At 40.8% G+C, this 25,667-nt stretch overlaps 1 protein-coding gene across 1 annotated transcript in view; it reads left to right on the top strand.

Moving 5' to 3' along the window:
- LOC122787573 (Rab interacting lysosomal protein) overlaps positions 1–25,667 on the top strand; it is a 1,137,527-nt gene that overhangs the window by 467,611 nt on the left and 644,249 nt on the right. The gene's annotated exons all lie outside the window — the stretch shown is intronic.

Raw genomic sequence — 25,667 nt, 5'->3', positions numbered from 1 at the left:
CAATTCAGAGCCCTGCCCTTTGGTCTCACTACAGCCCCCAGAGTGTTCACCAAATGTATGGCAGTGGTCATGGCTCACCTGAGACATCTAGGATTCCAGGTGTTTCCGTATCTCGACGACTGGCTCCTCTCAGCCACCACCAGGCATCAACTCATCTGAGCCAGAGACTACACCCTACATCTCTGCAGTCGATTGGGAATTTCGGTAAACTTCGAAAAGTCCTCCTTATTGCCCTGCCAATCTATTACCTTTATAGGCGCAAATCTAGACACTACTCGGATGTCAGCAAACCTAACAAGTCAGAGGATCCTAGATATCCAAAACCACGTTCGCATCATCCTTGCCAGCAAAAAGGTACAAGCCAGGATGGTTTTGAAAGTGTTGGGCCTCATGGCTTCTGCCATCACACTCCTTCCTCTGGCCCGTTTTTACATGCGTCTTCTACAATGGATGTTGTTCACACAATGGTCCTTCCAGCAGCTTCCCATGCGTCACAAGATCCTAGTGACACAGACCTGCAAGAACCATCTATCCTGGTGGATTTCCTCTCCTCTAGTCCATCAGGGCAGACCATTTGTTCCCCCGGCCCCAGTAGCCACGGTCACTTCGAATGCCTCCCTGATCGGGTGGGGGGGGCATTATCAGGGCAGGATGGTTCATGGCATGTGGCAGCTGTTCGAATACCACCTGCACATAAATGTCCTAGAGATGAGAGCAGTGCTTTTAACGTTGCAAGCCCTCAACGACTTTCTTCCCTTAGGAACTATTGCAGTTCTCACGGACAACATGTCCGTGGTGTGGTACATCAACAAGCAGGGCGGAACCAAGTCCTATCCCTTGTGGCGAGAGGCTCTCAGACTTTGGCAATGGGCGATCTCCTCTCATCGGTTTCTGGTAGCAACGCATATCCCTGGAAAAACCAACATAATAGCGGACAGATTGAGCAGAGCTATACTCATGCCTCACGAGTGGTCTCTCAAGCAATCCATAGTGGAAGAGATTTTTCAGAAGTGGGGCCGCCCATGCTGCGATCTTTTTGCTACTCCTCAAAACAGCAAATGCCTAGACTTCTTTTATCTCTTCCCACTTCCGGGCCATCCCCCCAGAGACGCTCTTACCTAAGATTGGCCCCAGGGCCTCCTTTATGCTTTTCCTCCCTTTCCATTGATTCCACAGGTACTCCAGAAAGCTTCCGTTTTGAGAGCCAAAATGATTGTCATTGCCCCTTACCGGCCTCGACAAATTTGGTTCCCGTTCCTTCATCGCCATCTCTTGGTGCAGCCTTGGCATCTGGATCCAATGCCAGATCTTCTGACCCACCAGTCGGGTCAACTGTACATGTCCATTCCTTCCCTTAACCTCACAGCTTGGTTGCTCCACTTCCTTCCTTAGCCAGGCTTCCCATGATTTCTAACCCCGTTAGAGACATTATAGTAGCTTCTCTTAAGTCCTCTACCAGGAGAATTTACTCTAGTAAGTGGAAACGTTTCTCCCTCTGGGCGAAGGATAAGAACATAGATCCTTTTACTGCCCCAGTTCAGTCAGTCTTGGATTTTCTAGCGGAAATTTTTCACTCAGGTTCTTCCTTTTCCACAGTCAAAGTTCAGTTGGCAGCAATCTCCAACTTTCATGTCGGGTTTGCAGACCACAACATTATGTCCCACAAGCTTTGTAAAGCTTTTCTTAAAGGGGTGTTCCTTCTAAAGCCCCCTGTTAGGGATCCTCCACCACAGTGGGACCTGAATTTAGTGCTGGCATCCTTGATACTTCCCCCTTTCGAACCGGCTGCTTCATGCTCACTAAAGTTTCTTTCTTGGAAGACACTCTTTCTTGTCGCCATTACCTCGGCTAGAAGAGTGTCGGAACTTCATGCCCTATCTGTTCGTCCCCCCTATTTGGTCTTCCACAAGGACAGGGTATCCTTGAGAACCAATCCATCCTTTTTGCCCAAGGTTGCTTCTAGGACAAATTTAAACCAATCCATTGATCTTCCTGTATTTTTTCCAAATTATTCTAACAGGGTGGAACAAAAATTGCATTATCTTGATGTTCACCGCCAACTTAGATATTACTTGGACAGAACGAAGCAATTTAGGAAATCTGATCAACTCTTCCTTTCTTATGCTGAAAATAAAAAGGTCTCCCTGTTTCTAAAGTGACCTTATCCAGATGGCTATCTTCCACCATTTCTGACATTTATCAACTTAGGGGCAAACAACTCAGCTCAAAACCTAAAGCACATTCCACAAGAGGCCTAGCCACTTCTACAGCTTTTCAGGCTAGGCTGCCCTTAGATACTATTTGTGCAGCAGCTACTTGGGCCACTCCTCATATCTTTGTTTCTCATTACAAATTGGATTTGGCCTCCAGGGATAGGGCAAGCTTTGGTTCCACAGTTCTCAAGAGTCTGTTCCATTGAGCCACCCAGGATAGAGGTGCTAGGGACGCGCTCCCATCCAGCAAGAATGAAGGCGAGATTGACAACTTAACATTTAGAAGTTATGTACCTACCATAACGTTCCATGTTAGTTGTCTTCTCTCACCTTCTTTCTTGCGTCCCTCCCTCCTGTCCCCCTTGCCTGGACAGACCTTGATCTCCTCTTTTCTCTGGAAGATTCTTGTTCCTTGGACACCAGTTAGTTGACCTTGATTATCTGGTTTCCCTTTACAGCCTTTTAGGCTAGTTGTTCCTCTTTCCTTAGTGGAAAGTTTGTTTTTGATAGGCAGTTTTTCCTCTAGATACCAAACGAGATCTGGGTAATTACCGCCTTGCATCATGGGATATGGGGCTGCCTCGAGCTGGTAAAAGTGACTCTCGAGCTTAGCAAGTGCCGAGTCGGAGCCGAGGATCGGCTCCAAACCCATCCAGCAAGAAAGAAGGTGAGAGAAGACAACTAACATGGAACGTTATGGTAGGTACATAACTTCTAATTTTACCACGTATGCATGTTTTTAAACAGGAAGTTTTTAGATTTGTACGTAAATTACACCTGAAATGTTTCTAACAAAATGTGTCTGGATGATAAAGCAAAAGGTGATAATGAACAACTTTCAGATGAAAGTTTTTTTCTCTTGTGATGAAAATGAACAAATGTATGAAAGTGATTCTGAAATATTTAATGCATATTGTCCATTAAGTACTTCAAGCTGTCCTAATGCAAATAAATTCATGCCTCCTTTCCAAAATCAAAATATATCACATTTTGAAATAAACCAATTAGTGTTGACATCCAAATAACCCTTGTTTACATAAATATAAATGTTCAATAATATTATATTACAATATTATATATCGTAAACCTTGTTTTCCCAATTAAACAAATTATGTACCAAACAGAGGTTTGTAATACCAAAATGAATAACATGTATATTTTAATAACAAAAGATCTTTAGAGCAACCCACAGTTTACATCCTTACTATATCGAATAAACTGGTACTCAAAAAAAAAAAAGTAATTGGTCTGAAATTCTATGGTGCACGCAGCTTCCCATAGTTAACTAATACAAGCATAACTATTTATCCATAAGACTTTGCATAAAATGAATACACTCAGAAAAAAAGTATCAAAGTCTTAAATATACAGCTATGGAGCCTGGATTAACCGAATAACCAATGCTTGGAAAAATATCACCTTGTCTAAGTTAATATGTTATTAATGTATAACTAATGATAATATATGAATTATTTATTGAATCATTTGGTAGGTGGTGTGTTCTGTAAAGTATTATTTCAACTTCATAAATCTACATACAGTAATAACTGATTTTATTATATTAGTTTTAATCATATATTACTTTGTAATGTAAGTTTCTGAAATTTGATATCTGATGCAAAAATGTATTACTTGTAAGTACTCATTGATTTTTGTGGAGTGTGTGAACGGGGTGTCATGAAGTTTCTAGTTTGGCTGACATCTTGTTTTTCAATGTGATGTATATATGTATAGTTGTGCATAATTTAGTAATAGTTCTTCTTAGGATTAACTGCATAGTAACTCTTGATATGTTAAATATAGTGTTGATCGAAAATATTTATTTTTTACATAGCTTTTCATATGCTTCCTTTATGGGTAGGAATAGGTGGGTAGGCACCGGGGTAGTCACAAGGGAGTTATACAAAACATTAAGAAAAGACTTTTTAAAACTTTTCAGTATGCAAAACACTAGACAGACAGAAACTAGGATATTAAATTCATTGTATTCCTTATCTATGTATATTACTTATATCCTCTTTCACAGTTGTTTAATATCTAATGGTTAAATCCTTGTATATTGATTCATGGAATGTAAGGGGACTACAAACTAAAGCCAAGAGATCATTATTATTCCATTTGTTATTTAAGTCTCAAGCCAGTTTATGTTTTATACAAGAAACTCGTATGCTTAGAGAAGAATGGTTTAAAGAAAGAAATAAAAAGTGGGTAAGCAAAATAATTTCTGCAGGAACTAGCTCTAACTCAAAAGGAGTGGCTATTCTGATGAAATGTAACTTTCAAGGTACTATCATTAGTGAGAATTATGATACAGAGGGAAGATGGTGCTATTTTACTACCAACATACAAAATATAGACAAACCGCTCCTAATTCTTAATTTGTACGGTCCATGTAACAATCAACATTTATTCATCATACAGATATACAACATCCTTTCTTCTTTTAAAGATCATTATATCATTGTGGGGGGTGATTGGAATGCAGTTATTAACCCTGAAATAGATCGCACTAGTAGATCGCCTTCTTATAATCACCAAGCATCTTTGGCCTTGAATGACTTGATGTTAGATTTCGGTCTTATTGATCCCCAATCATTTATAGGTTACTCAAACAGCAAAGATATTTATACATATTACTCGAAATGTTATAATACGTGGTCAAGGTTAGATTTTTTCCTTATATCTGACTCCTTGTCACACTTACTAATTAATCTTATTTTAGAACCTAGGTTTTTATCTGATCATTCAAGGATATCCCTAATACTTGATACTGATCCAAGCATATCATATACACACATGAATAATACATGGACGTTGAATAATAACTTACTTTCAAATAAGGAAGTCACAAAGTTAAGCATTGAAATTATACGAGAAATGTACAATAATCTAGACTCAACAGATATTCCCTACGATATTCAATGGGCTGCATGCAAGGCAAATTTGAGAGGCATGTTAATAAACAAAGCCTCATACATTAAAAAACAATACAAATATAAAGAGTCTCTTTTAAAGGAAAGGATTCAAACCCTTGAAAGTCAGCATAAAATAAATCCAAGTTGTTCGAATTATGAACAAATTCTGGAAGCCCAAAAAGAATTATTATTCCTTCATCAACATAATCTATCTATATCAGAACAGAGACTGTTGGCTACTTACTCTGAATGGGCACAAGTGCCTTCCAAAACCTTAGCCAGAATAATCAAAAATAACCTTACCTTATCTAGAATAACATCTATACGTTATGAGAATAAGATATACAGTACTGACGTGGAGATTTTACAACTTTTTACCTCTTTATGTACAGAGATATACTCTAAAGGAGAAGACTTAAAAGCTAATCAGGTTATGGAGAGTTATCTATCTACTATTAAATTCCCTAGATTAAATGAAGAACAACAAAATATACTTATAACTCCAATAAATACCCAAGAAATTATAGAAACTATAGATAGACTGAAACATGGTAAATCCCCTGGTCCAGATGGCTTTACAAATGATTTTTTTAAAGCTTTTAAACAAGTGTTAGCACCCTTTCTTCTTAAAGTTTATGAACACGTAAAGACAAATGGTATATCGGATCTATATTGGAACACTTCAAAAACCATACTAATTTTAAAAAATAATAAAGAAAAATCAGATCCACATAGCTATAGGCCTATAATAGTGATATAAAAATTTTAGCTTCTCTTTTAGCCAATAGATTAAAAAAAATAATACCATCAATACTATCTCCAAATCAAGCTGGCTTTATATCCCATAGACATATTTGGGATAATACTTTGACATTGGACACACTAATACATTTTACCAAGACAGATAATAATCCTTTATATGCACTAATTCTTGATGCAATGGGAGCCTTTGATAGAGTGAACTGGAATTTTCTATTTAATACTATGGAACATTTTAATATACCCACTACATATATATAATTAATCAAAACCTTGATCAAGGATTCTTCTACTTTCTTATATATTAATAGAAAGACGTCTAATCCTATTAAGATTACTAATGGCACAAAGCAAGGTTGCCCACTATCTCCCTTTCTTTTTAACATATATTTAGAACAACTGTTACTATATATAGCACAAAATTCCTTTCATAGAATTCGTAAAGTTCTAAACACTAATATTCTCTTATCAGCTTTTGCGGATGACTTGATACTGTACTTTCAAATTCCTACTACAGATCTTTCAAAGCTAGTTCATTCTGTCAACGGTTTCTCAAAGGTTTCGGGATACCAGATTAATTCTAAAAAAACCCACATCTTTCCCATAAATCCTCGTGCTCACAAGGTATATTTATTTCCTGAATCTTCTTTTCAATTTACTGATAATATTAAATACTTAGGGATTCAGTTCCAGCATAATGGTCTTTCACCGTTTCAAAATAATCTAATAAAAACATGGTCTTCAATTGTGCTTGACTTACGCAGATGGGAACTGCTAAACCTATCTCTCCTATCCAAGGCAGCGATAATTAAAATGAATATTCTTCCTAAACTTCTTTTTCAATTCAACTCGATTGATCAAACAATCCCTAAATTCTTCTTCTCTGAGATCCACAAGGAATTAGCTAAATTCATTTGGTTTCCTAAGTCAATTAGGATCTCATACTCTAAGCTACTGCTTCCTAAAAGCAAAGGAGGTCTAAGCTTACCTAACTTTCGTCTTTACTATTTAATTATCTCAGCTAACAAATTATTATCCATCTCTTCTGTGAATGTCGGGAATTACAACGATCTCCCTAGCTGGACTAAGATATGGCACCAACACATTTTAACCAAAAACTTTAATTCAACAGCTCTTCCATTCCTATCTATAGATGTTATGGATTCTCTTAAACTCTCAAAGTTGTTAAAACAGAAGGTAAAATTATTTCAAGAACTGCTAAAATATGTTAATTTAGACAATGCTTTTCAGTTATTACAGCCTATTCACCTAAATCCTAATATCAAACTAAATAATAATATGATTAACCTCTCAGATTTTCCTCAAATTAAAAATCTTAATGTATGGAATATTCTGAAATATAAAGATGTAACCTTAACGAGCTTTTGCAAAACCTTGGAAGTTAGAGGTAAATATTTCTCTATTCTCCGACAATTAAGAGAAATTCTTGTTACTAAATATGCTTACATCAAACCCAAAAATCAAGATTTTACTAATTTGGACATGGTGACAAACTTTGTTGCTTCCAACGAAAATGCTATCTAAATCATATAGTCTCTTAATTGATATAATACATAAATCAGATTGTCTTTTTTCTAAATATTGGGATGGATTTAATACACAATTGAACATGAATCAGAAAATCTCTGCTATCAAAGCAACTTTGGAATTCTCACCCTTCAAGAAACTACTATTCTCAACTAATGATAAATAATAATGCTTATCACACCCCTACTAAACTTAATAAATTTAATCCCAGTAAATCTTCCTCGTGCTCATGCTGTTCATTCTCAAACGCAGATCTAATGCATATTATATGGTCATGTCACCACTCGCATAAACTTTGGACATCATTGAAGGTTCGTTTGCAAAAAATGGGATACCATAAGTCCACTTTATCTTGGGAATTAGCAATTCTTCATATACCCCAAATACCTCTTTCTAGATTAGATATTCATGTGATAATTTATATATGTGTGCTCATAAAATTCTATATCACTAAAAATTGGCTTGATCGTACCAAACTTAGTTGGGAAAATTTCCAGTCCTTGGCTTACTAATATATTTTTGCACAGAAAACAATAGTGAAAAGTCCCAAAAATCTGGCTCTTACTAAAAAAATATTAGAAAAAGTTTTACTTATTATCAACTGAGTAGATTAATGTGTCATTTATCTTGTCTTAAGTCACAAAAACATTGGGTTATTTAATGTTGTTTTTGACTTTAGTATATACATTTAGATAGTGTTTTGCATTTCGATCAACTTTTTGTAAATATTGTATATAGTTGTATAAGGTATAACTTATACAAAATAGACTATATGTTCTTATAATTTGTAACCTTTATAACTACACTGTAATGTTTGTTTTTCAAGCTGTCATTGATGTCCTTCAAGGATGCATCTGCAGTCCTTACAAATGGTTGTCCTGTCGTCAGGCAGCCCTTCGGTCGGCCGGATTCCAAAGTCTGGGTCTGGCCTCGGCTGGTGTCGCACTCACCCGACGTCATCTCTGCTGGTCTTTGGGTATAAAGGCATCAGCCGACGCCATTTTCCCAAGTCTTTCTTGCCGTATACCAAGCAGAAGCTGTTCGCAAGTGCCGGGTCGGTCAGATCCAGAGATTACTACTACCGGTCAATACTACTTAGAAGACTTCAAAAGCTAAGTACTCGTTAGACTCTTTTCTTGCCTCAGCCGATGTCAGAAAAAGTGAATAACTGTTTAACTTAGGAAACAAATACCTCATAAAGATTTCCACTCTACTGCTTTCACCTTGTTTAGGCCCAGACCACGACGAGCAGCCTCGTTTAGCCTGTGCTTCCTTCAACCGGCGAACGCTTTTAGGCGCCGGGTCGAGTTTGCTGGAACAGTTTTACGGCTCAGATTTTGCGTGACATTATGCCGCCGGATCCTCCGACTACCAAATTGTTAAGAAACGCGAAAGAAAAGGATCGACATCGCGTCCGCGGTTTCGCCGAAACCACGGTTAAGCAAACGCGAGTGTCTGTTTCGGCCGAAACCGAGCAAATGGTTCAATCTTCAGTCGAATCCATGACTACTACCGAGGCCCCCTTCTACCCTAGTTGAATCGCCTCTGAAGTTTTGCCTTCACTAATGTGGTTTCTCAAGAATTATCGGATACCATCCCTTTGATGTCTCTACCCCAGCACGTGGTGCTGCTAGGGCCTCCTGCAGCCATGTCTATAAAGGCCTTTGCCAGGGCTAAAGCAGCCATCTGCTAAGTCTGTGCCTGTTAAGCCCCCCTCTCACAGGCCCAGTTCCAGTTCCCAAATGCTTACTCTGGCAGAGGATCTCATCTCTTTAATAAGGGGATCCCAATCTCATCCAGACAGGGCCTCTCAACCTCCAGATAAGAGACCTAGAGCAGAGCCCCCTGAGCCAGTGTCCTCAGATGACTCTTCTGATGATACAGACAATACAGACCATCCAGAGGCCTTTTTCTACATATGAAGATTCCGATGCTGAAGAATCTATTCCTTCTGCCTCCTCCACCAGAGGAATTTTCCTTTGGGGAAACCTTACATGCCATGAGAGAGCAATTCCAAATGGCAGGGACAAGATTTCTCAGATTCAAGAAAAAGGCTTAGGACCTTTTTACACTTACCGCAACATAGGCCCTTAGCTATACCTCCAGTTCTTCCTGTTGTGGATGATGCATTTAATGATGTTTGCACTGCTCCAGATACTTTACCTCCAGCCCCTGCTAAACCCGATAGGTTTTACAGGGTACCGGACACTCATCACCACTTATACAAGGCTCCTCTTGCAGATCCTGAGACTATCTCCCAGGGGCCTAAGGCAGTTGCTTCACCTCAGCTTAAAACCTCCTCTCCCTTCTGAAAGGGAATCCAGGTCCTTAGAGAGATGGGGTAAAAAGTATACACCTCTGCTACTCTCAGCTAGAGCTTTGAACTGTCAGTTTCATATGATCCAATACCAAGAGTTTATGCTTGATCAGTTAACTAAGAAACTGTCTTCTGATGATTCCTTAGATAAGAAATATGTTCTAGAAATGGTGAATAACATTCTCAGCAGGTTAGTAACCATTCTTCTAAAATGTGGCTATGATGCACTGGAGGTTTCATTTAGATCAGCCATGACTGGGTACAGTTATAAGAAGGCATGCATGGTTGAAAGAACAGGTCTTACTGATCAGTGTTAAAGCAAAGCTATTAGATGCTCCTATGGATAAGGTCAGTCTATTTTGGTTCTCCTGCCCAACAAGTAATGAAGAAAATGGAAGAAAAGGCAAAATCTGTACAAACAGTTAAAGATTTCTTACAGGTTCAGCCCCCAAGGTTTAGCAGGAACTGGCCTTCCAAAATTGGTCCTTTCCAGACTCCTCTAAATCTCAGGAGAGGCAGGAATAGACGTCTCCAGAGGCAGAAATCAATCCAGAGGAGGTGCCTGGTACAGGGACGCCAGTGGCAAGGCAACAACCAACGAAAGGCACAGATACTACCACTACCACTGCAACAGGACAATCACAGTGACTTGGCGTTCTGACACCGCCACTTACCAGGGAACAAATAGCAGCACCCTTAGGCGGAAAGTTAGCCTTATTTTCAAAAAACTGGCACTATATCACAAGAGACAAGTGGATTTTGCAAACTATAGACCAAGGCTACAGGTTTCATTTCCACACCTTACCAGTAAAAAGAGGAATGCCAAACCTACCACCAAATCAAAAAAACAGAAGCTCTAAAACAAATAACCCAATTAACAAAGATGAGAGCTGTGGAAAGGGTACCACCTACAGAAAAGGGCAAGGGATTTTACTCCAGACTCTTCCTAGTACTCAAGAAAAGAGAAAAGTTGGAGACCTATTTCTCGACCTGTCCGCTTTTTAAACACATTCATCATTGTTCCAAAATTCAAAATGCTGACCCTAAAGCAACTTCTTTCCATGCTGGGCAAGAGGTTGGCTGGTAACTCTAGGATCTCTCAAGGAGGCATACCTGCACGCCCCCATACTGCACTACCAAATTGCAGAAGATACCTCAGATTTCTTGCAGGATCAGAGCATTATAAATTCTCAGCATTGCCCCTTTGGCTTATCTACTGCGCCCCAGAGTGTTCACTTAAATGCCTGGCATCAGTAATCGGCCATTGCAGTATTTCCAGGGAATCCAACTTTTATCCATACCTGACCCACCGTCTGATACAAGCGGACAACAAAAGCAAGCTGGACACAAGACTTTACAAAGAGTCATTTGCTTAATACATAAGCCCTGGATACACAGTCAATTTAAAAAGTCAAGACTGATACCATCCCAAATGTAAGAACATTCTCTGGGTGCAGAATTGGACACAGTAAAACAGATGGCATTCCTAACTGCAGAAAAACAAGAACAACTTCCTCTTTACTTCTTGGCATTAACAAAGCAGAACAAACTAACAAAAATGGGCCCTGGCGTAAATTCACGACTGGCTCCTGTCAGCCACCACCAGGCATCAGCTTATACAAGCCAGGGATTACACAATAGACCTTTGTTCTCGTTTAGGCATCTCAATAAACTTGAAAAGTCATCCTTATCGCCCTGCCAGTCTATTACCTTCATAGGCGCAAACTTAAACACTGTTCGGATGTCAGCTACCCTTACAGAACAAAGAGTTTCAGACATTCAGACTCATGTCAGGATCATTCTGGCCAACAAGAAAATACAGGCCAGAATGGTTCTAAAGGTATTAGGTCTCATGGCTGCGGCCATTACTCTTCTTCCCTGGCTCGATTCTACATGCCTCTTCAGTGGATGCTGTTCACACAGTGGTCATACCAGCAACTTCCAATGCGTCACCAGATTCTGGTGACACAGACATGCAAACAGCATCTTACTTGGTGGACCACATCGTCTCAGGTTCACCAAGGCAGGTGCTTTGTACCTCCGTCCCGATAGCCACTGTCACCACGGATGCCTCCCTGATCGGGTGGGGGTCATTATCAGGAGCAGGATGGTTCATGGACGTGGCAACCTGCTCGAGTACCATCTGCACATAAATGTCCTGGAGATGAGCAGTGCTTTTAACGTTGCAAGCCCTCAACGACTTTCTTCCCGTAGGGACAATTGTAGTCCAAACAGACAACATGTCTGTAGTTTGGTATATCAACAAACAGGGCGGAACCAAGTCCTACCCCTTGTGTCGAGAAGCTCAGACTTTGGCAATGGGCGATCTCCTCTCATCGGTTTCTGGTAGCAACGCATATCCCTGGGAAAACCAACATTATAGCGGACAGATTGAGCAGAGCTATCCTCATGCCTCACGAGTGGTCTCTCAAGCAGTCTATAGCGGAAGAGATTTTTCTGGAATGGGGTCGTCCATGTTGCGATCTTTTTGCTACTCCCCAAAACAGCAAATGTCCAGATTTCTTCAGCCTCTTCCCTCTATCTGGCCATCCCCCCAGAGACGCTCTAACCCAGGATTGGCCCCAGGGACTTCTTTATGCCTTCCCTCCATTTCTTCTGATTCCTCAGGTGATCCAGAAAGCTACCGTTTTGAGGGCCAAATTGATTCTCATTGCCCCTTACTGGCCCCGACAAGTTTGGTTCCCGTTCCTCCATCATCACCTTGTGGTGCAGCCGTGGCATCTGGACCCAGTGCCAGATCTTCTGATTCACCAATCGGGTCAGCTGCACCGGTCAATCCCGTCTCTCAACCTCACAGCATGGTTGCTCCACTTCCTTCCTTAGCCAGGCTTCCTTTGATCTCTAACCCAGTTAGAGACATCATAGTAGCTTCACTAAAATCCTCTACCAGGAGGATTTACACAAGCAAATGGAAACGTTTCTCTTATTGGGCTAAGGCCCAAAATATTGATCCTTTTACTGCCCCTGTTCAGGCAGTTCTGGACTTCTTAGCAGAGATTTTTCATGCAGGCTCCTCTTCTTCCACAGTCAGAGTTCAATTGGCTGCTATCTCCAACTTTCATGTCGGGATAGCAGATCATAATATTATGTCCCATAGGCTCTGCAGGGCCTTCTTGAAAGGAATTTTCCTACTAAAACCTCCGATCAGGAATCCTCCTCCTCAATGGGATCTAAATCTAGTGCTGACATCCTTGATTCTTCCCCTTCGAGCCAGCTGTTTCTTGTTCCCTGAAACATCTTTCTTGGAAAACTTTATTCTTAGTGGCTATTACATCTGCCAGGAGGGTGTCTGAACTTCATGCTCTTTCGGTTCGACCCCCCTATTTGGTTTTTCACAAAGACAGAGTATCTTTGAGAACTAACCCAACCTTTTGCCTAAGGTCGCTTCAAAGAACAATTTGAATCAATCCATTGATCTCCTGTGTTTTTCCTAACTATTCAGATAGGGCTGAACAAAAGTTACATTATCTTGATGTCCACCGTCAACTTAGATATTATTTGGACAGAACAAAAAATTTAGAAAATCTAATCAATTTTTTGTTTCCTATGCGCATAATAAAAAAGGCCTTCCTGTTTGTAAAGTGACCTTGTCCAGTTGGCTTTCTTCGGTCATCTCTGAAATTTATACTCAGGGGAAAACAGCTGTGCTCAAAACCTAAAGCACATTCAACTAGGAGCTTAGCTACTTCTACAGCTTTTCAAGCTAGACTTCCTTTGGACACTATTTCAGCAGCGCCACTTGGGCCACTCCTCACACTTTTGTTTCCCATTACAAATTGGACTTGGCCTTCAGGGGCAGAGGCAGTTTTGGCTCTACAGTCCTCAATAGTTTGTTCCATTGAACCACACAGGATAGAGGTGCTAGGACGCGGTCCCATCAAGCAAGAATGAAGGCGAGATTGACAACTTAACATTAAGAAGTTATGTACCTACCATAACGCTCCATGTTAGTTGTCTTCTCGCCTTCTTTCTTGCGACCCTCCCTCCTTCCCCCTGGCCTGGACAGACCTTGTATAAGAAACTATTATGCTAAAGACCATTTAGACCTGGTCCTTTTTACATCTGTAAGTTTCTTCTTCCTTTGGGAAGTATTTTATGCTTGGTGCTATTGCCCTTTGTTAACAAACGAGATCTGGGTACTTACCGCCTTGCATCATGGGATATGGGGCTGCCTCGAGCTGGTAAAAGTGACTCTCGAGCTTTAGCAAGTGCCGAGTCAGAGCCGAGGGATCGGCTCCGAACCCATCAAGCAAGAAAGAAGGCGAGAGAAGACAACTAACATGGAACGTTATGGTAGGTACATAACTTCTTATTAATTTAGACAATGCTTTTCAGTTATTACAGCCTATTCACCTAAATCCTAATATCAAACTAAATAATAATATGATTAATCTCTCAGATTTTCCTCAAATTAAAAATCTTAATGTATGGGATATTCTGAAATATAAAGATGTAACCTTAACGAGCTTTTGCAAAACCTTGGAAGTTAGAGGTAAATATTTCTCTATTCTCCGACAATTAAGAGAAATTCTTGTTACTAAATATGCTTACATCAAACCCAAAAATCAAGATTTTACTAATTTGGACATGGTGACACAAACTTTGTTGCTTCCAACGAAAATGCTATCTAAATCATATAGTCTCTTAATTGATATAATACATAAATCAGATTGTCTTTTTTCTAAATATTGGGATGGATTTAATACACAATTGAACATGAATCAGAAAATCTCTGCTATCAAAGCAACTTTGGAATTCTCACCCTTCAAGAAACTTTACTATTCTCAACTAATGATAAATAATAATGCTTATCACACCCCTACTAAACTTAATAAATTTAATCCCAGAAAATCTTCCTCGTGCTCATGCTGTTCATTCTCAAACGCAGATCTAATGCATATTATATGGTCATGTCACCACTTGCATAAACTTTGGACATCATTGAAGGTTCGTTTGCAAAAAATGGGATACCATAAGTCCACTTTATCTTGGGAATTAGCAATTCTTCATATACCCCAAATACCTCTTTCTAGATTAGATATTCATGTGATAATTTATATATGTATGCTCATAAAATTCTATATCACTAAAAATTGGCTTGATCGTACCAAACTTAGTTGGGAAAATTTCCAGTCCTTGGCTTACTCATATATTTCTGCACAGAAAACAATAGTGAAAAGTCCCAAAAAGCTGGCTCTTACTAAAAAAATATTAGAAAAAGTTTTACTTATTATCAACTGAGTAGATTAATGTGTCATTTATCTTGTCTTAAGTCACAAAAACATTGGGTTATTTAATGTTGTTTTTGACTTTAGTATATACATTTAGATAGTGTTTTGCATTTCGATCAACTTTTTGTAAATATTGTATATAGTTGTATAAGGTATAACTTATACAAAATAGACTATATGTTCTTATAATTTGTAACCTTTATTACGACACTGTAATGTTTGTTTTTCAAGCTGTCATTGTTATATCTTATTGTTCAATAATCAATAAAAAGTTTTTTGACAAAAAAAAATATATCACATTTTGATTCAGTGGTTAATTTTGAGGGCAAGAATATTTGTGAAGAGATAACTAAAGTTAAAAATTCTATTAGTTATAATCTAACTTTCAAAGAATGGAAAGCCTTAAAAGAACTACAGGGAAGGAAGGAGTTGATAATCAAACCAGCAGATAAGGGCAACAAAATTGTAATAATGAGTGCTGTGCAGTATCACAAAATGTGTTTGGGACATTTAAGTGAACAAGAAATATATGAACATAGTGAAATTAAATGTTTTAGTGAAGCCATGGATAAATATAAAAAAGTTACTACAGAATGGTGTTCGGCTTGGTTATTTTTCTAAAAAGGATATAGAAGGCAAGCTAAATTGTGATGCTAGTGATCTGGCCATACTTTTTTTGCTTGCCTAAAATCCACAAAAATTTGAGAGAGCCTCCAGGAAGACCAATAGTATTGGAATGTAATTATTGTTTACATAATATGGGGCTGTTACATGAAATATTATTTCCGTATGTACAGAAAACAGCATCATATGTACAAGATAGTTTTGATTTTTGAGGAAAATTAAAAATATTGAGTGGAAAAAAAGAAATGTTTTGGATTGTGTTAGACGTTAAAAGTTTTTACACATCGATTAATATAATGATGGTTTGTCTGCTATTGCATTCTTTCTAGGTGATAACCCTTTGTCTGCCTTTATAATAGAAATGGTGGATTTTTGTTTACAAAATAATGTTTCTGTATAATAATGAGATTTATAGACAGAAACAGGACACTGCCATGGAAGCACCTTTTGCCCCCATGTATGCCAATTTATTTATGTCATATTTTGAAATAGTCTATTTAAACAAAAGTTTGTTAAATTTTATGTTAAATGTTATTTTCATTATATAGACAATTTAATTTTTATTTGTGAAGGAGGGGCAGAGAAAGTAAATCAGTTTGTAGAAGATACACATAATCAATTTGAGTTGTCTTTTGATGGATTACAACAAGGTAGCAAGGTACATTTCTTAGATCTAGAACTGGAAGGCAAAGTGGATGGCACAATTATAACTGGAATACATAGAAAATTCATTGATGGTAGTCAATTTTTACATGCTTCCAGTTGCCATCCACCTCATACTTTGAATGCTCTTCCATATAATTAATTTTTAAGGTTATCTAGGTTATGTAATAAAGAAGATAATTTGATAGAAGAAATGTACAAATCAGCAAAATATTTATTAATAGAGGTTATAAACCTGATATGGTGAAAGAAGCAGTACATAAGGTATTTAATAAGGGTAAGAATGCAAGGGACAAAATAGAGAGAAAAATAATATGATTTGTGAAAGAAATATTTCAAATAGAGAACAGTTACAACAAATTTATTTTGTTTTTATGTATAATATTAAAACCAAAGAAATTATTGATATGCTGGAACACTATTGGAAATTCTTGATACAAGATAACTTCCTGGCAAAGATATTACCAAGACGGCCCCCGTGGTTATACGTTTGGGGGAGAAATGTAAAAGATATGTTGGTGCATGGGTTATTCGCTTTACCAGATGTAACATTAGTGAAAGCCCCAGTACAGATGGGGACTTTCAAATGTGGAAGATGTCAGATTTGTTCACATATTGTTAGAAGTTTTGAAAAGGTGAATAATGTTCCATTCACATGTAGAGATAGATGCACATGCGAATCCAAAGGAGTAATATACATTTTGAGTTGTCCATGTAATATGTTTTATGTGGGAGAAACCAAAAGAATGCTCCGTACAAGATTTATGGAACATATTAGGGATATAAAAAACTACAAACAGGAAAAGGTGATTGCTTCTCATTTTATGTTGATGCATAATAGTGATTTTTCACTACTGAAAGGAAGTGTTTTAGAAAAAAATAATTGTTTTTATATCAGTGATGATGTTTTGAAAAATAAACTTTTATATAAAGAATGTATTTATATTCTGAAGTTTAATACATTGGTTCCTAAAGGTTTTAATAGTGAACTAAATTGGAGAAGTGTTCTTTAAGATAATTGTGTTCTAATGAATTAAGTATGTGTTAATTAGTGTTTGTGATGAGTACAAATTAAATTCTTGTGGTGAATGTGTTATTCCAAGAAGGTGTTTTTCACCGAGGCGCTAGAATAAAGAAATAAGCGGTTTGTGTTCCATTCGTTTCATGGTTGTATACAATTACTTCAAATGTAGAAGAGCAAGACTTACATTCTGTCTTCATGTGTGGAACATCCCCCTCCTGTTTGTTGGCCTGTCTCCACAGTGTACCCTCTGTGATGCTGTTTGCCAAACACAGACATGAAGTCCTGCTCACAGTGAATGAAAAGGGTCAACCCCCACATGATGCTCCTAGTTATAGGAGTGTGTTTACATGCAGTTGGCTATGGGAGTGATACCACAGCTGTTCCACATGCAATCGGCTAGTGGGGGACTGCAATCCGTGCACAGGCCATCAGCTGATCATGAGCATCACTTACAAAACACAAGCTGCTCCCTAAGCAAAGCAGGTGTACTTTTCCACATCCACCAGAGAGGAAGTGAGAGAGACAGAGACAAAGTAAGAAAGGAAGGGGGTAGGAGTATAAGAGCTAAGCATGTTTGCGTCACACACTTACCAGTATGGGGTTTCAAACCCCTGCCTGACCATGTATTGCTGTTACATTTTTATGCAGTTATTGCATGCACCACAGAGAGCTTACATGTTGGAGAGCTGTCCAAAGGTATCTTTGAAGGTGAGTGACATCAGCAACAGTGATAAAGGAGGGATAAGGTAAATGTAGTACATGTGCCTGTCTACAAAAGCAGGTGTCAAGGAAGACACAACCACACTCTATCAGAGACTCATACAGATTATCATAGTTGTCAGGGTCAGGATTAGAATTCCTAACTAACTAGTTTGCTACACTGCAGTATTACGCAGGTATCACATGCACTACAGAGGTTATCAGGATGATATATGGGCAAAGGGTATGTCAAGGTGACTGACATCAGAAGGCATGCTACCGTAGGGGAATGGGAGGTGTAGTGAGTGTGCATGGCTTCCAAATCATTAATCTTCACACAGACACACACACAAACAAACACACACACACACACACACACACACACACACACACACACACACACACACACACACACACACACACACACACACACACACACACACACACAGGTTTGCCAGTACTGACATGCGTGGGTTCATTACTTCACAGGTGTGTAGTAGTTGACTGTGCCAGAAGACTGTACAAGGCTAGGCAAAGGGTATACCTTGGCATCAGGCCACATGACAGTGGTCTGCAGTGTGGCTCAGGGGTATAGTCCCTGGATTGGTCCACACAGGTGGGTATTGTATTCACCATCCACTCATCTGGGTTAGTATTGTGGGTGACCAGTGCTGTGCAATGCTTGCCATGTATGTGTTCTATATTCCATAACATGGATGATGTCTGGGTTGTGCACATGTCCCACATGCATGTTCTGTGACACGTGGAAGTGTACCTGGGGTGTCTGGGGCATGTTGTGTGGACAGAGTTTTATCATCTGATGTGGCATTCCTGACCTCTTGTGGTGAGAACTGGCTATGGAACTGAGGTTGATCCTGCACCTACATTGATAGCATGATACAGGCATTCACTGGTGATAGTGGCATCTGTCCATACAGGGCATGTGTATAAGGCATGGTATTTCCTTTGTGGGTTACATTTGCTGACTGTACAGTTGTTGCAAGTGTACAGTGGGGAACATAGCAAAGGACTACTGTAAGCAATTATTTGCCTATTGTAGGGATGGAACAGGGTGCCATGTCCTCTGTAGTCCACAGCAGTCACATCATGGTTACTATTTGTTGACAATATACAGGGGACTGCCAATATAGTGGTTGTTGGCTAACCAAGTGTGTTTGTGTATGAGAGATGGGTGGAGAGTGTTCTCTGGGTAATACAAGGGTTGCCTATATTGTTCCCCAATCCATAATGTCACATGTAGGGGTATGGTTTGTCTACACCAGCCTATCTGCTGTTTTACATCTACTGTCCTTGTAAGGTGGACACTGTGACATATAGTAGGTCCTTAATATAAGAAGTTTGCAAAACCTGCCCCACAATGAGTCCTGTTATTACACAATCACAGCTACCTCCACACAGGATACTGTTGACAAACACACACACACTTGACAGTACTTAGATTCAACCCCCTACCTAGCTATGTATTTCTGCTACAGTGTGCTGCATTTATCACACATACCACGGTGCTTATAGGGCTAGCCCTTCCACACAGGTGTATTTCAAGGTGAATGACATCAGCAGGCTTGCCAAAGTAGGACAGTGGAAAGTGTAGTGACTGTAACGGGCCTCAAAAGCATTGATCCCTACACACACACACACACACACACACACACACACACACACACACACAAACACAAACACACAGTTGCCATGTCTGGGATTAGAACTCCTACCTAACTAGTACATCACACTATAGCATTCCGCAGTTATAGCACTCGCCACGGAGCTTATAGGGCTAACCCTTCTCCAAAAGTGTATTTCAAAGTGAATGACATCAGCAGGCTTGCTAAAGTATGGCAATGGAAAGTGTAGTGACTGTAACTGGCTTCAAAAGCATTGATCCCTTCACACACACAGTCTCACAGTTGCCATGTCTGGGATTAGAACTCCTACCTAACTAGTACATCACAGTATAGCGTTATGCAGTTATAGCACACGCCACAGCGCTTATAGGGCTTAGCTCTTCCCCAAAGGTGTATTTCAAGGTGAATGACATCAGCAGGCTTGCCAAAGTAGGGCAATGGAAAGTGTAGCGACTGTAACTGGCCTCAAAACCATTGATCCCCATACACACACACACACACACACACACACACACACACACACACACACACACACAGTTGTCATGTCTGGAATTAGAACTCCTACCTAACTAGTACATCACACTATAACATTACGCAGTTATAGCATAAGCCACAGAGCTTATAGGGCTAGCCCTTCCCCAAAGGTGCATTTCAAGGTGAGTCACAGCAGGCTTGCCAAAGTAGGGCAATGGAAAGTGTAGTGACTGTAACTAGCTTCAAAAGCATTGATCCCATCACACACACACACACACACACACACACACACACACACACACAGTCACACAGTTACCATGTCTGTGATTAGAACTCCTACCTAACTAGTACATCACACTATAGCATTACGCAGTTATAGCACACGTCACGGAGCTTATAAGGCTAGCCCTTCCCAAAGGTGTATTTCAAGGTGAATGACGTCAGCAGGCTTGCCAAAGTAGGGCAGTGGGGAGTGCAGTGTGTGTGAATGGGCCATAAACCATTCATCTGGAAGCACACACACAACACTCAGCCACACACAGGTTTACATTTGACAGGACCTTGTATACAACTGCTAGATGAATAATGACTTGTACAGTCATGTTATACAGTTATCACAAGCACCACAGACACTATAGTGCTGAGGGCTACCAGAAGAAAATGTCTACAGTGATAGGCATTTGCACATCATGTGGTATTGGCCCTTTAGATGTGTGCTGGGTGGGACAGGCCTCATGATGGGACGGTCTTTGTCACTGTCTGTCACTCTCTTCCACACTTCTACGTATGTGTATGTTTGGCCTATTATAGTCTGTTGTTCTTGGATATATGTGTGTATTTCTATCCGTGTGTGCAAAGCATGACTGGTGTGCAATGTGGAGTGTGTGCACAGACATCTGTGACTGACAGATATGTATAGTCCACTGTTGTTGCCAGACATGGGCTACATTTCTGTAAGTGTGGGAGCGTGCCCACTATGAACTTTTGTACTGAATTTGTAAATCCATTCCAGGTAGGTTGTACTCCAGTGCAGGCGTTTGTGTTTTACACCTACAACTAGCAGCCTGTTTCTGCAGGATATCTGTAGATTGGTTGACAATATGGGGTCACTGGGCAAAGGATAGTGGGATACTGTAACTAATTGTGTCTGTGCTGCTTCTGCTACATGGTTTTGGTGTTAGCAGAGATATTCAGACATATGTACTGTTTTGTACTGTGATGTTTTATGTCATAAACTACTGACAGGTATATGTATTTGCTTGCAATAATTTCCTGGGGAACACAAGATGAATGAAGTTGTGTCCAGTATTGTGGCTGCAGCCTACATATTCTTGCACAATCATGCCATTCTGGAGGGGGAGCTGCAGACACTTGCTGATGGGTCTGTTTAAGTGTTTCACCACCTTGGTACTGTGGTGGCTGAGGATCCCATGCTTGTACATCTATCGATGTGACCGAATAACCATATCCTGCTGTGGCCATACCTCACAGCTGTACAGATTCACACAGGTTACCCAGAGGCAGGGCTCATATTTCTGGTTATTACCCTTCACATTGTGGTTTATGAGCAGGTTTGTAGCCACACATTCCTGTGTTTGCAGGCAGGGATAGTATGTGCACAAATCTGTGTTTCAGGCTTCACACACTCCATGGCATCCATGCTTCTACCCCCCCTCCCGTTATGCTATCCTCTTCCGAACATTATGCAAATGATATCTGATAAGTATCCCTATAGTTATCATTTCATCCCAGCAGTATTTAGGGGTTGGTCCACAGTTCATGCAGTAGGACATGGTGGACATGCTACTGGGATTTGTCGACATGGCCTTGCATTTCTGTCCTGTGGACTATTATGTTGTTATTTGGGAGTCCATGTCCTGTGGACTATTATGTTGTTATTTGGGAGTCCATGAGATATACATTGGCAGTACGGGTGAGACACAGGCCTTTGACAGAGGACTTTAGGGTATTTGGTAGTGATGCAGGCCATCTGTAGCAGGCCATTGCATTGTGTCACTCCTACAGTCCCAGGCTGCAAGCCACTGTATTCCCCTGGGGTGACAGGGTAGGTGTGCAAGGTGTTAATGTCAGTAGTTTTCTGTCCTTATTGATCCATTGTTGTGGATGCTTTCAGGGTGCTGCATACAGCTAGGGACACACCTGCATGGGACACCTCTTCAGCATGCTGCATTCTGTGGCTATTCCCATACAGAGGTGGGGGTCATATTGTACTCATTCCCAACAGCAGGGATATGACCTGTGAGATACCTGTGGCTGATGGTGGGGTGAGCGGAGTGCATGTGTGCTATGGAAGCTACTTGCAGCTGTCTCACAGATATATGTGGGACATTCCACTTATGCTGGCTTGTGCAGGGACATCAGTGGTTTCTCAGTACTTCATACCTGTGCCTTTTGTGGTCTGCCAGTGTTTTGGCCAGACTTCATCAGTATTCAGTACTGCACAGCCAACTAATGTGCTGCTAACCTGTATGTACAATTCCAAAGTTGTGTCCATTTGACAGTAATATTTTATACACTCTCTGTCTAGGGTACTTCCACCTGTGTATTGTTTGTATGTCTGGGCTCATATTCATGCCATGTCCATCTTTCAGATGGTGACAGATATTACATCCGAACAATTAGTATGGATTACTGCTGGATTGTGTCTTGCTGGGATGCATTGTGTTTAGCAATGCAGTTGTGAGAACTTGTCCCTGTCATCAACAGTACTGGCCATTGGCCACAGGGACCCAATCCTCCATGCCTACATACTGACCACTTTCACACAATATACAACACACACAACAACCTAACACACAGAGCCCTGCATATTGTACACATGCAGCAATCTATCCTGCTACTTTGGCCAGCTCAGGTAATCTGTGCTCCACTGTTATTATACCCACGTGTACATGTTACTACATTTCTACATAGGATTGTGGGGGGGGGGGGCACACCTGACAACTGTAAGCATTTGCTATGACTGTACAGGTATTTCAGGTACTCTCTTGGCTTCCATTTCATTCTGTATTCTGACCTATCATGCAGAGTAGAGGCATATCAGTGTAGTACAGTTCTTAGGTTTTATTGACCTACATTTCAGTTTCAGACTTCTTACCCATCAGAACTAACATCCCACTGCCTGACGTGTTGTAGTCTGTCTGCGTAGGTCTCCAGGGGGCTGTTCTCCATAGCCATCAGTCAGAGGCCTTAGCACAGCCTTTCTTTGTGTTTGTCTACACCTGTCCTGCTGACTTAGACTGTTGTTGGGTATGTGAGCCTCACTGACATGCATGTGTGTGTCCTATGGACACACATTTGGCCCACCACATGTCCTGCAGTGGGTTTTGTCACCTTGTCTAGTACTGCCTACTGTTGCCGATATAGGTGTCTACTATCTGCTGCCATCCCATTCAGCCACCTGATTCCCTTACATGCTCACATCCATACCATAGATACAGGTAGCAGAGCTACTTCTACTACATTCAGCAATTGATAGTGAGAGTGACTTACCTTGTGGCTGTGCCAGTATTGAGGATGGTGCTGGAGGACTGACTATGTCGGATGCACACTCCCTATACATGGTTAAGCACAGGTAGTGTCATGTTTGGCATCCCTTTTACTGTATTCCGAGTCAGAAAGAGGTGTCATTCCCTGGGTTCCTTCCGTGTCAGTGTATGTGCTATGCGTTGCCTCTTTGCCAAGGCCTGGTCATACTGGGCACGCCTCCTTCTGCCTACAGGGACAGGCTCAGGTTGTTCCTCTTCTGAGTCACTCTGTGCCTGTGCTGGCCTTGGCAGTGGTGGGGGGCTGTGTGGCCCTGCCCCATGCTGTTCCTGCTGCAGCTGTTTCCGTAGGATTGTGTTGTGTAGCATGGCACATACAATGACAAATTAGGTACATGTAGCTGGTGAGTACTGCAAGGCTCCAATGGATATGTCCAGACACTGGAGCCATGACTTGAGCATCCCAAACACACACTGCATTATGATTCTGGTCTGTGCGTGTGCCTCATTATGGCGTTCTTGTTCAGGTGTGTGTGTACATTTCTGATGGGTGTCATCAGCCACGGCTCCAGTGCATAACCAGCATCCCCCACTAGGTGGCCATATGGGATGTCCCCACTGACAAATCTCTGGTACAGCTGTGTCATATGCCAGATGTGGGAGTCGTGATAGCTTCCAGGGCTGCCAGCACACACATTCATTATAATGCCATGGGCATCGCACATGACCTGGCAGTTGATGGAGGGGAAACCCTTGCGGTTTATGTAGACTCTACCCCGCTCGCCGGGTGGTGCTTTGATGTGTATGTGCGTGCAGTCTATAGCACCCACTACTTCAGGGTATTCTGCTATTTGGTGGAAGAGATGCATATTGCTGGTCAACACCTCACGGGTGTTGAGGAAATTGCTCACCGGCATGTGCGGACATGGCATCCAGGAAATGGTGGAGATCCTTGGATGCTGATGCTTGTGAGACCCCCATGATACCCCCAGTTGGCCTTTGGAAGGTACCTGTGGCTAGTATTCTTAAGCCTACACATACCTTGGTATCCACTAGGATTGGTTCCCCTCTGTTGGGTCTGTGTGTGAGGCATGGCTGGCACAACTCAACAGTTTGCTGTAGGAGGTCCCTGTCCACTCTATAGAACTCCACTATCTCCAGCTCATGTAGCCCCTGGTAGGTTACCCTGGGTCTGTACACTCTTCTCCTTCTCCTCACCATGGGTTGGTCATCAGCATTGTCATCCTCACCACCCTCAGCCTCTTCCACATGTTGATTTATGAGAGCAAAAGCCGCCCCTATCATTTTGTTGCTTTTGTTAGGTAAAATTTGTTTGTTTGTGTACACCGGTGGAAGATGTTTGCATAGTTTATAGTAGTGTGCTGGGCTGCTGCCTGTATAATTGGCTGATTCTGATACATTTCACCTGCCAGCTATGCTACTTCTCCTTGATTATGTTCCTACTGCTGTTTTCTCATCCCATTGCCTTCCTGTTTAAGCCCAGAGGTGTGCCGTGCAAACCCAGTACTCAGATGTGAACGGAGTTGCTATTTCCTGGTTTAATTTTTTTTTTGTTTAAAACCTGGTGCACGGTGCGCACACCCGTTTATGCAATGTAAACACTGCTAGGCAGTTTCAGACACACACCCTTCCTTAGCTCTGCTAAGCTAAGGGCAAACCCTAGCCACAGAGCCCTGATAAACTTACAGTATGCCTGACACACCCCTCTGTGATGTCAGCTAATTCTTAGGCTTGCACCATGGTTTTTCTGCATCTACACGGTTGGGTGCTGGCTAGCAATGAGGGGAAATCTATGATTCAGTATCATTCCCCTCATTTGCATAGAACTGACTGCTAATGCCTAGTTACAAGTCTAACACTGAGCCTTCCCCCTTAGCAACCACTATTCAATGGCCTTGTTGTCTTCTGCCTGCCATTGACTATAATGACAAAATTGTGATTTTGCCTAAAAAGCTTTTTACAAGGTTTTATTTTAATTTTCGGGTCGATCCTGTTTGCGTGCCATTGCC

The sequence above is a fragment of the Protopterus annectens genome, chromosome 13.part0, assembly GCF_019279795.1.
Source record: "Protopterus annectens isolate FY-2018-M chromosome 13.part0, PAN1.0, whole genome shotgun sequence".
NCBI classification, from domain to species: Eukaryota; Metazoa; Chordata; order Ceratodontiformes; family Protopteridae; genus Protopterus; species Protopterus annectens.
This window is presented reverse-complemented; position numbering and strand designations above follow the sequence as displayed.